The following is an 11,425-nucleotide window of genomic DNA, read 5'->3' as shown; positions in this document are numbered from 1 at the left end:
TCCATACTAAAAATGTGCATATATGAACAAAAGCCAAAAATGGCTTACACTAAGAAATATTTGAAAATTTATTATATTTGAAAACCTTTTTCCTCTGATAACTTAAGATCCAGACATTCCGGAGGTCTCTTCCTCTCCAATACAAAGGGCCCAGTGTTTTAACCAGTAAAAACACAAAACAAAGCAGTTTCGTGTTTTAAAAAAATATGTTTTTCTGACCTTTTGTCACTGAGGGGCTGCTAACTACAGTGGCCGACATAAAAACGCAAAAACACGAATGGCCATGTCTAGCGCCACTGTTTGGTTTGTCTGTTCTCTACTGTAGAAATATGTCGATGCAACATGATGATCTCTGTAGATGAAGAGCCGCTCACTATGTAGATATAAACAGCTTATTCCAAGGTAACGAAAACCTTGCAATTCTTATTTTCAGCTGATTATACACTAAAGAAAACATACTTCCCAGCAAGCAATAGTCGTGATTTAAACGTATTGGCTATATTTAGCTCCGATTTAGTCTAGCTACACGTAACCCAATTCTAGCTAATTTAATTTTGAAATTGATTAAATGTAATTTTCGCCATTGCAGATTTCATGCAGTATGATATTCAATCATGCATGGAGAGTCAACAGTAATTAAAATATGTTTATCTCCATTTTTTGGACATGGTCTCTACATAGCCGTATAACTGATGACGTCTACACTTTGGCTATGGTTAGACGTCTACCAAATTTTCACTGACAGCCCAAATTCAGCCGTGATTTAGCCTAGATGTCAGGTCTTCATGTAGATGGCTATTAGACGTTTTTTAAACCAAAAAATGCTTGCTGGGTTATTATATTCCATTTCTACCAATATATCCCAGCTGAATCCTACAAACTGGACTATTAAAGGGACACTTTGGTAATTTTCAATCTGGACCGTATTTTCCCATGTTTTTGTGTGACTAATACGAACAACAATTTTTGAAATTGGTCCATTATTGAGCAAGAGGACTCCAATGTAACCACTGCATCATAAAACACAATTCATTCAACTTCAACAGAAACAAAATAAAACTCACAAAGCCGTCTTGGTTCATCTCTCCACTGTTCCAGCAATCACCAACTCTGGTTGGGTTGAAATAAACTCTTAATTCACCCAGTTATATGTGAAAATATACTGGCTGTATACACACTTACTGTTTACTCTGGTGGCTTTGGCGATAGGGAATTCGTGGCTGTTTCTTGTTAAATGAAAAGAATCTTACTCTTTAAGAAAATTGTCTATCGCTGTAGGGATTCTTTCCATAATGTTGTTAGACACTTATAATAATCTGAGCCTGTCAGTGGTTAAAACAATTCACTTTTAGCAGACGTACATTGAGGGTCCATATGCCCTTCTTGTGGCTGCTGACTGCAGCCCTCTTGCTCATTACTGGACCAGTTTGAAAATTTGTTGTTCCCATTAGTCATTTAGACACAAGACATGGGAAAACAGGGTCCAGGTTGAAAAATACTAGAGTTACCCTTTAAACATTTGCTTCTCCTCTTTCCTGTGGAGCCTTCTTATTGATTTAGACACTGGATGGCTACTGGAGAGGAGGATTTCCTGGCCAAGTATCCTCCCAAAGGACTGTCCTAAAAGGGATGCTACGCCCTTGGCTCTCTGTGCCCTCATTTTGATCGGACAGGACACACAAGTCTGCATTGCATGTAAGTCCTGCTGTCATTAACTAATGCATGATTACAGTTTCTGTCACACGGGTGGGATGACAAAGCCCTTAACTGGTCTAATCAGCTGACCCTCTTCTCAAGAACTTTTTGTTCAGATGTTTAATTTGTGTTGGGACTCAGGAGTATTCCTGACATGAAAGAGGCTGGAACTCTTACAAAAACAAGATCTAAAATCAGTTACATTACATCATTAATCGATGAGGTGTTCTTTAGATACTCTTTCAAGGTATTCTGAGCATTTCATCAATAAATGTTGTAGTGAACTGATTTTGGATCTTGGTCTTGTGGGTGTAAGCCTCTGTGTAATTAAATAGTTGCAGTTTTGGGGAGGTGCCACACCAGAAAATGTTTAAGACAGCAACAGGTGTAAAGCTGAACACAACTAAAACTCACAATAAAACAATACAAGCAAGTGGAACTTTAGTTACTTAAACAAAGCAGCTTTTCCTCATGACTTCCAGTCAGTTTTGCATCAGCATTTCCTCACACAATTCAGTCTTTTTAAATGGCAGTTTTAGAATAGACGCGTGGTTTAGAGATAGAATGGGTTGTCCACCATTCGGAAGATCAGTGGTTCGATCCCCGGCTCCATGTCAAAGTATCCTTGGGCAAGACACTGAACCCCAAATTGCTCCTGATGGCTGTTCCATCAGTGTGTGAGGGCATGTGAATGGTTACTGAGTAGCAGGTGGCACCTGTGGTAGCCACAGCCACCAGTGTGTGAATGTGTGTGTGAATGGGTGAATGTGATGTGTAGTGTAAAAGCGCTTTGAGTGGTCAGAAGACTAGAAAGGCGCTATACAAGTCCAGTCCATTTACCATTTACATTAAGAGACTCTAAAGAAGCAGTTGTAATAAGTTACACTTTGTTGCCAGTTTATTAAGTTCACCTAGCTGTAGCTAATGCAGTCTAATGCAACAGTTCTGCAGTAAACCATACCCTTATCCCAAGGGTCTTAATTTTCAGTTAGTTGAAACTTTTAGAGAGGTGTTGATTCAACTTTAAGCCAATTATGGAGGATGTAGTTTGTGGTGCTGTATACAGAGAGGTTTCTCTGTTATTTAGCTCAACCTCACTGATGTGTTATTTTTGATTCCACTTCTTTTCTTGAGAAGTCTCGCCCCACTGTGCCGCGATTGGCCAGTACTACCCTACCTATGATCTCTTTGCCCTAACCCTAACTGCCTCCAACCTTGATGTGTCGTCATGACGAGTATTGCCCAGTCACAGCATAGTCCCGCTATTTTTCAAAAAAAAAAAAAAAAGAGCAGCTTTCATGATATAAAAGGAGAAAATAACAAAAACACCTGTCAGTGCTATGCAGTAATAAACTGGCAACTGGAGTGCATATGCGAAAATAAATCAAATTAAGTTGCTTATTTCCTTGACATCTAAAACACTAGTGTTTACGGTAGCTCAGTTATTTTAATGACCCAGCACAGTCACACAGGTGCAGTTTCAGTTGTCTGATTAGAACTCTGTTCAGCTTTAAGTCTACACTCGGCGTCAGTAGTATAAGGGGACCAGCTTTGCGCGTGCATGTGAAATGCGCGTGCACGTGAGACGTGCGTGCGTGCGTGCACGTGATCCCCCACACCTGCGCCTCCCCACCCCCTTCCGGTTCTCTCTCCCACACCGTCATCTGAAATCCAGCTCTCATTGGTTAAACATAGCGCCTCCTTCTGGGGCTGGTTTCCAATGAAACCCTAACTATTGGCTAATCAAAAGCCCCTCCGTCATACAATCCTGCTCTCATTGGTTAAACATAGCGCCTCCTTCTGGGGGGGCTGGTTTCCAATGAAACCCTAACTATTGGCTAATCAAAAGCCCCTCCTTGCGCCCCTGCACCGGAAAAAATGTCGACAGGTGTTGATTCGTCACCTCGCCGGAAAGTAGCGACAAGTGTTGATTCAACACTTCACCTAGCCCAGACCACTGCGCATGGCGCCGGGATGTCGAGATCAGAGGAATTAAGAATGCACGGATGTTTTACAACGACCCCTGCTGTGCAGCATCTGTTCGGTGTAATAAATGTTCAGACATGTCCGGGCAAAACACGAGAAGAAAGTACAGTAGCCAATCATACAGCAAGGCTAGACCAACAACCAATCAGGGTTTTATGATGTGTGTCGTGTTTGTTTTATTGTTTTACCCAAATGTATAAAAATCCCAGTGAAACAAGCAGAGGATCTTTTTTAAAAAAAAAAGTCTAGGTTGCGTGAAACACAGCGGACCCTTTTCTACAGCTTTTACTGCGGACAATGGCCTCAATTAACGGTAAGCGTGCCTAAACTATATTGGATAACATTGCTCTCTAGATACTTAATTTTCTCAGAAAAACATTCTAAAACAACAACTACAAAAAAAAAAGTATTTCTCATTAGGTACAGCTGCTGAGATTCGGAGTTGAAAACCGTGCCCCACCCGCTGCAGCAGCCGTAAGTTAACATATCATTTCGTAGTGTGCGTGCTTGTGTGTGATTACTTATTTTCATTATTACTGTTATTAAATTCTAAATCTAACGAATGTATTTTCGTTTTAAATCTTGATCTAATGAATGTATTTTATTATTATTATTTTAAAGAGTGTGTTACTAAGCTAAATAAATGGTATTACTTTCCAGCTGCAGCACAAAGACGCTCACTTTCGTTGAAAAGGCGCAGAACAGACCCTCCAGCCTCTGCTGCTGCTAGAGATTTTATACCGTAAGACTGTTTTATTTTTATATTTTATTTATCATTAATGGGGGAATGCTTGCGGCATCATTGCAAACATCTGTTTTACCTCCTCTTTCTCCACAGTGCACAGCGCGCAGGCCACTGAGACCCTCAATCAGTTTTCTAGCGGGTTTAACACGTAAGACACAATGTTTTAACGCTACTTTATATGAATATTATGTTAATATGTGTCGGATACAGAATACTGCTAACATATCGTTTTGTTTGTTTTTGTTTTTCCATAACAGTGCCTGGGCGATTCACCAGGACTACCCGGCTGAAAATTTCCAGAGGTTACCGTCAGGACAAGGATTTCTCACGTAAGACACGTCGTTATTTAATAATAATAATAATAATACTAATAATAATAATAATAGCAGCCTAATAATGATAATAATATTAATAATAATGATAACGTTAATGTTGTATTTTTAATAAACAGTGCTCAACCGCCTGAGCTGTGCCACGCAGAAACAAGCGCGCGCGTAGCTGCGTTACTGGTTGTCCAGGGATTATCTGCGGGTGAAGCGGGAGCGCACTAGGATCGGGCGGTGTAGAATCGGCTCCAACGGCTGTTGAGAGTGCTTCAACGGCACATTCGAGGAGGTCGGGAGTCTGTGAACTCGTTTCCTAACGGTCGAGAGGAAGTCGGCGGAACAGCGGACGCCCAGCAGCGTGAGAGGGCATCGATCAGTGAGGAACACGGGCCATCTCCTCCTCCTCCTCCTCCTCCTCCGCACCGGCGGCTATTTAACGTGGGAATATCTACAGAGGCTTTGTGGAGTCAGCAGGAGTCGCTCTCCCCACCACAGAACACCAGCCTACAGCATCAGCACGAAGTAAGCAAAGATCTATTTTCTCGAGTACACCTGTGAAGGCTGGCGTTGCTGATACTGGTGCTGCTTCTGCTCCAGCGGGGAGAGGTGTGTGTGGGAATCTCCCCACAATCCCCACATTATTAAGAGGTGCTGACTATATTCCAGATTTTGATGATCTGTTAGACAGTACTGGTGATTACAGACACAGTAACTTACCCGACTTACTGACATTATCACCTGTACCGCTTCATATCCTCCCCCTCCCAGTGTTTTTGCTGACGTTGTTGTTGAAAACGGTGAGGAGGAGAGCATAACATTTATTGATGCACATCCAGGCCAGGCCTCCAGCCCGCCTCAGCCTATCCCTTTTCCAGTAGGTGTTGTTGTTGATGTTGATGAGAGTGTAGTGTTTGTTGATGCGTATCCAAGCCATCCCTCCAGCCCTCCCCGGCCTATCCCTCACCCCCTGTCTCATCCAGTAGGTGTAGGTGTAGTTGTTGATGCTGATGTTGAGAGTGTATTGAGCCATACGTCCCCGCCCTCCACCCAGCAGCCGCCTTCCCTCCTCAGCCTATTACCGACCCTGTCTCACCTCTGATTTCTCACCCCAGTGGCTGTTATAGCAAGAGAAGCAGGCATCAGGCTAGGCTAATCAGGCGCGAACAGCGTCAGAAAAGATTTGCCGAGACGCGATACCTCCTCCTGGCAAGCGGCGAAACCTGATTAGGAGCACTAAAACTAACGAGCGACGCTACAGAGCCCTTAATACACAGGTACATTTGCTTAAACAGAGCGTCGGCACCTTAATTGAATTACAGCACACAATCACAACATCAATAAATAACTTAGTAGACGCACTGTATAGAAAAACAGGAGCACATTGTTAAGTAAACGTAGATAATGGCACCACCGAGAAAATGTTAAAAACGAATGAGCACCCAGGTCGGGATGCGTTATGACAGCTGTGAAAGCACACATTTTACTGATAATGTCGATTCGTCCCAGTGCACTACAGAGGCGGCGTGCTTTGACAGGTACAGTTAGGGAACGTTTTAACACACCCTCTGGACCAGATGTACTTATGCGCTGGTCAGATACATTATAAAAGAATGCGGGGATAGAGAAGAACAGCACTGTTTTAAGAGACAGAATTTTATGCCCATCATCATCAGCGTCATCACCATCACTCGCTTGCAGTTCAGGTTCTGGTGTTGCTGCTACTCCGCTACATCTAATGCTGATGTTATTGTAGAAATCGGTTATTAATAACAACAGAAGACAGCGGTATCAGCCATGAACACTATGAGCTGACCGGCATCCTCAATGTCATTAACGGACAAATGTGTTTTAGGAGTCCTGGCATGCTGACCAACTGTCAAACCATAAAGGCACAGCGTTCCCCGCCATGCTGGTTGTGAATACACACCCCTCAAACATGCTGCTATCAGTTCTGAACACTGGCTCTGGCTGAATGTTATATTCTCTGCTGAAGCATGGATATTCTTTTGATAGTTTTGAAACCCTCCCGACAGCTGACAAATTTCCATCGGAGATATACAGATACCTCGTTGAAAACTGTGCAGGCGTGTATTATTCCCAGAGGTTCAGAACAACTACACTACAGCCTGTTGACAGCATTGGGTCTTTTTTATGTGACATAGACAAACAGGAATTCCTTTTACAAGAATGTTAAACATGTATAGTGCTAATCTGGCACGCAATGATGCTATGGTGTGCAAGTTTGTAAACAAAATACAGCCCTCTGTATGTCGTGGATATAATTTCACATGTGTACAGTGCAGCAACATGCTGTGTGACTGTGAATAATTCTAATAAATAGAGAGAGAAAGCATGATCCGCAGTTCAGACATTCCATTTATTTAACACATTTGTAGAATACATTCATTTGGTCAAGAATTTAATAATAGTAATAATGAAAAATAAAAAATACATTCAATTGATCAAGAGTTATAAACAAAAATACATTCAATAGGTCAAGAATTTAATAATAGTAATGATGAAAAACGATGGTACAGTCACTAGGTCAATGGTTAAAACAAAAATACATTCATATGGTCAAGAGATAAAACAAAAAGACATTAAAGTGGTCACATGTTAAAAACCAAAAACACATTCATTATTACCTGATTGTAAATAAAACCGGTTTCTTTGGCGGGACCTATGTGTGTGACTACTGTTACGGTTCATACACAGAACCGTTTAAGCACGTTTGTAAATACCTCTGCAATGTTTGTTATACACAGTGTCACATGCACACAGGGGCCACTGTAAAATGTACAGTGTAAACGAATCTGCAAGTCAGACACTGCTATAATCAGCATAAACACCCTCACTCTAAACACGACGCAGCGCCGTGTGACAAAGTGAAATATTGTGAAGAGTGTGGTAAAACCTACAATGAGGCAAGAACGCAGCATAAATTCAAGCCACCAAAGTGTACACACTGCGGCGAGGCCCTAAATGAGAGCGATGCTGTACACCAATGTTTTATCCAGCCGCTGAAAAACAAAACCCACACACAAAATACATATTTTTGATTTTGAGACACGTTATCACGAGGGCAAGCCTGAAGCAAACTTTGTGTGTGCTATGGACACAGAGGAAACAAATTTTGTTTCAACACCTGAAATCGTTGACACGTTTGTTAAACGGTACCGGCAGCCAAAATATAAGGGGTGCACATTTATTGCACACAACGCCTCTGGGTTTGATAATTACATACTGCTGGAATATTTTGTGCAACAGGGGATCCCTCCCACAGTAACCATGCGTGGCAGTAGGGTCATCCTGATGTATGACAAGGCTTTCCAGCAACGCTGGATCGAGTCTTTCAGCTTTCTCCCCATGCGGACATGGAGCCAGGACACCATCTGGAGCCATGAGGTTTTGAGGACTATGGAGAATATGTTTCCGCATGCCCAAGTCACAGTGACAAGACTAAAAATCTGGTATGACACCATGTCTGACAGTGACAAGCATGAGATTTCATGATCTGGTATGACACCGTCCGTGAAAACCTTTGATTTCCAGACAGAATTCGCCACTACTGTGTTAATGATGTAGAAGTGCTTCGCAAGGCCTGTCTAATTTATCGTGAGACATTTATCAGGTGCACAGACCTCGACCGTTCGCGTTCCACACTGGCGTCGAGTTGCATGGCGTTTTCAAAGCGCGTTTTCTACCCAAAGACACTTGCCCTCGTATGAAGGCGCATACAGAATAAAACCTATTCTGAGGTGTCTATGCAATGGCTGGAATACGTGGCCACTCAAGGCTCCGAGATTAGACACGCTTTGAACCACGGTGAGCAACAATTTGGGCAGTTTTTGTGGATGGGTATAACAGGGCCACAAACACATGCTCTGAGTTTGCGATGCTTTTTCACGGATGTGTCAAGTGTTGCGTCAGACCGAAGTGAATCCTGTCACCAAAACCCTATGGCAGTCTGTACCACTCATTCTGTGAAAAATATCAGCGTTGAAAAGTGTGCATGGTCTGCGTGTGGTGATGTTGAGTGGGAGGCGCTAAACGTTCAGACCCATCTGTTCAGGCGCACCTCAACACTTACAGGCTCAAAGAACGCCTCGAACGACAAGCCCTTTTTGGAGGGCGTACAAACGCCATCAAGATGTACCACAAGGCTGATAACGCAGATGAGAAAATCAGATACTATGATTTCACAAGCCTGTATCCTACTGTACAGTCAAAAAAACAATACCCGGTTGGACACCCTCAAATTATCCACCGAGATTTTGGTCCGGTAGAAAACTATTTCGGGTTTGTAAAGTGTACCGTGCTTCCTCCCAGAGGTCTGTACCACCCCGTACTGCCCTACAGGTGTCACAAAAGGCTCATGTTTCCGTTGTGTGGCAGGTGTGCTGCGGAGTTAAACCAGACCAGTGTCTGTGCGCATACTGACGCCGAGCGACAGCTGTCAGGTGTGTGGGTCTCGTTTGAACTTCAGAAAGCTGTCGAGAAGGGGTACCTGATTGTCTGCATTGATGAAGTGTGGCATTTCCCAAACAAGACAGACACCTTGTTCAAGGAATATGTCAAGACGTTTTTGAAGTGTAAGCAGGAGGCGTCAGGCTACCCCGGGCATGTCATTACTCCTGCAGAGAAAGCCCAGTACATACGTGACTACCATGAAAAGGAGGGCATGTTACTCCGCATGCTGAATCTGCCCCACAATGAGTTCAGGAGAAGCTTGTTACAATTCCTGACCGCCTTGTTGACACAGATTTTGTCAGCATCGAGTAAAATCCCCTCCTTTTCATGGTAGTCACGTATGTACTGGGCTTTCTCTGCAGGAGTAATGACATGCCCGGGGTAGCCTGACGCCTCCTGCTTACACTTCAAAAACGTCTTGACATATTCCTTGAACAAGGTGTCTGTCTTGTTTGGGAAATGCCACACTTCATCAATGCAGACAATCAGGTACCCCTTCTCGACAGCTTTCTGAAGTTCAAACGAGACCCACACACCTGACAGCTGTCGCTCGGCGTCAGTATGCGCACAGACACTGGTCTGGTTTAACTCCGCAGCACACCTGCCACACAACGGAAACATGAGCCTTTTGTGACACCTGTAGGGCAGTACGGGGTGGTACAGACCTCTGGGAGGAAGCACGGTACACTTTACAAACCCGAAATAGTTTTCTACCGGACCAAAATCTCGGTGGATAATTTGAGGGTGTCCAACCGGGTATTGTTTTTTTGACTGTACAGTAGGATACAGGCTTGTGAAATCATAGTATCTGATTTTCTCATCTGCGTTATCAGCCTTGTGGTACATCTTGATGGCGTTTGTACGCCCTCCAAAAGGGCTTGTCGTGGTCGAGGCGTTCTTTGAGCCTGTAAGTGTTGAGGTGCGCCTGAACAGATGGGTCTGAACGTTTTAGCGCCTCCCACTCACATTCCCACATCACCACCACGCAGACCATGCACACTTTTCAACGCTGATATTTTTTCACAGAATGAGTGGTACAGACTGCCATAGGGTTTTTTGGTGACAGGATTCACTTCGGTCTGGACGCAACACTTGACACATCCGTGAAAAAAGCATCCCGCAAACTCGTAGCATGTGTTTGTGGCCCTGTTATACCCATCCACAAAAAACTGCCCAAATTGTTGCTCACCGTGGTTCAAAGCGTGTCTAATCTCGGAGCCTTCTACCCTGGCCACGTATTCCAGCCATTGCATAGACACCTCAGAATAGGTTTTATTCTGCCGTGTGTATGCGCCTTCATACGTGAGGGCAAGGGTGTCTTTGGGTAGAAAACGCGTTTTGAAAACGCCCATGCAACTCGGCGCCAGTGTCGTGACGCGAGCGGGTCGAGGTCTGTGCACCTGATAAATGTCTCACGATAAATTAGACAGGCCTTGCGGCACTTCTACATCATTAACACAGTAGTGGCGAATTTCTGTCTGGAAATCAAAGGTTTTCTCGACGGTGTCATACCAGATCATGAACCTATGCTTGTCACTGTCAGACATGGTGTTGTACCCGTAATAAGAGGGGGGGTATTTCCCCACATAGTACTCGTTCGCCCTGGTGTTGAACTTGTGCGGAAAATACCCCTTCTCCATGTCCTCAAAACCCATGGCAGCCGGTGTCCTGGATAAACGCATGGGTAGAAAGCTGAAAGAATCGATCCAGCGTTGCTGGAACGCCTTGTCATACATCAGGATGACCCTACTGCCACGCATGGTTACTGTGGGAGGGATCCCCTGTTGCACAAAATATTCCAGCAGTATGTAATTATCAAACCCAGAGGCGTTGTGTGCAATAAATGTGTACCCCTTATATTTTGGCTGCCGGTACAAACGTGTCAACGCATTTCAGGGTGTTGAAACAAAATTTGTTTCCCTCTGTGTCCATAGCACACACAAAGTTTGCTTCAGTGCTTGCCCTCGTGATAACGTGTCTCAAAATCAAAAATATGTATTTTGTGTGTGGTTTTGTTTTTTCAGCGGCTGGATAAAACATTGGTGTACAGCATCGCTCTCATTTAGGGCCTCGCGCAGTGTGTACACTTTGGTGGCTTGCATTTATGCTGCGTTCTTGCCGCATTGTAGGTTTTACCACACTTCACAATATTTCACTTTGTCACACGGCGCTGCTGCGTCATGTTTAGAGTGAGGGTGTTTAT

General features: G+C 43.7%; 1 protein-coding gene across 1 annotated transcript in view; it reads left to right on the top strand.

Moving 5' to 3' along the window:
* Window positions 1–1,543: 1,543 nt before the first annotated feature.
* znf281a (zinc finger protein 281a) overlaps window positions 1,544–11,425 on the top strand; it is a 33,539-nt gene continuing 23,657 nt past the window's right edge. The window contains exon 1 of the mRNA XM_049560824.1: window positions 1,544–1,695. The gene's annotated coding sequence lies outside the window, so the exon portion shown is untranslated. The remainder of the gene's footprint in view (window positions 1,696–11,425) is intronic.

The sequence above is a fragment of the Epinephelus fuscoguttatus genome, linkage group LG19 (assembly GCF_011397635.1).
Source record: "Epinephelus fuscoguttatus linkage group LG19, E.fuscoguttatus.final_Chr_v1".
NCBI lineage: Eukaryota > Metazoa > Chordata > Actinopteri > Perciformes > Serranidae > Epinephelus > Epinephelus fuscoguttatus.
The sequence above is the reverse complement of the archived record's forward strand: the minus strand, read 5'-3'. Positions and strand labels throughout refer to the sequence as shown.